Source organism: Silene latifolia, chromosome X (genome assembly GCF_048544455.1).
Source record: "Silene latifolia isolate original U9 population chromosome X, ASM4854445v1, whole genome shotgun sequence".
Classification (NCBI taxonomy): Eukaryota; Viridiplantae; Streptophyta; class Magnoliopsida; order Caryophyllales; family Caryophyllaceae; genus Silene; species Silene latifolia.
This window is the reverse complement of record NC_133537.1, coordinates 178,008,052-178,008,939: the sequence shown is the minus strand read 5'-3', so window position 1 is coordinate 178,008,939 and position 888 is coordinate 178,008,052. Positions and strand designations below refer to the sequence as shown.

Sequence of the window (888 nt, the reverse complement as noted above, 5' to 3'; positions counted from 1 at the left end):
AGGAGAACCTACCCAATGGTACTCCCACACCACAACATCTAACCGAAAATTTTATTGCCAAATCCGCCTTTATCCAATTAGTCGAAAGGAGCCAATTTGGGGGGATGCCTAATGAAGACCCTCATTCTCATATGGAAACCTTTTGTGACTATTGTGATGCGATTTCTCAAACCGGTGTGACTCAAGACCAAATTCGATGGGTCTTATTTCCTTTTTCTCTAATCGGCACCGCGAAACAATGGTTGAAGGGCCTTGATAAGGCTACCCTCAGAATAGATTCTTGGAAGAAGTTGGCTCTAGCTTTCTACAAAAATTTCTACCCACCAGAAAAGACTAACATGCTAAGAGCTCAAATTACGGGTTTTAAGCAAAGGGATGAAGAATCTTTGTATGAAGCTTGGGAGCGGTTTAAGGAAATTTGTTGCTCATGTCCACACCATGGACTTAGCGAATGGTTCTTGGTACAACAATTTTGGAACGGTTTATATGAAGATTCAAGGAACATTCTCAACATGGGATCAAATGGAATGTTCACCGAAGTTGATGACAATCAAATATGGAACAAGATTGAGGAAATGGCGGTCCATAACTCACAATATAGTAGACCTCGCAAGGCTACTAGAGGAGGAAGGCATGAAGTGGACTCCGTTACTCAATTGGGTGCTCAACTTAGTGCTCACATTGACACAATCAATTTGAAGTTTGAACAAGCAATGTCTAAACTTGAAGAAGCCTCAAAATCACCAAAGCATCATGTTAATGCCATGACGGCATCCTCATCAATCCCAAGTGGGATATGTGAGAATTGTGGAACTTTGGGACATGACCAAAGTGAATGTAGGGGAACAAATGAACAAGTAAATGCTTTCCAAGCATACAAGAGTGGTA

General features: G+C 41.3%; 1 non-coding gene across 1 annotated transcript; it reads right to left on the bottom strand.

Annotated features, from left to right (window-relative positions):
- Positions 1-338: 338 nt before the first annotated feature.
- On the bottom strand, positions 339-445 carry LOC141624272 (small nucleolar RNA R71). The gene has a single exon (XR_012534080.1). It is a non-coding gene; the product is annotated as a small nucleolar RNA R71 (small nucleolar RNA).
- Between the last annotated feature and the right edge of the window lie 443 nt (positions 446-888).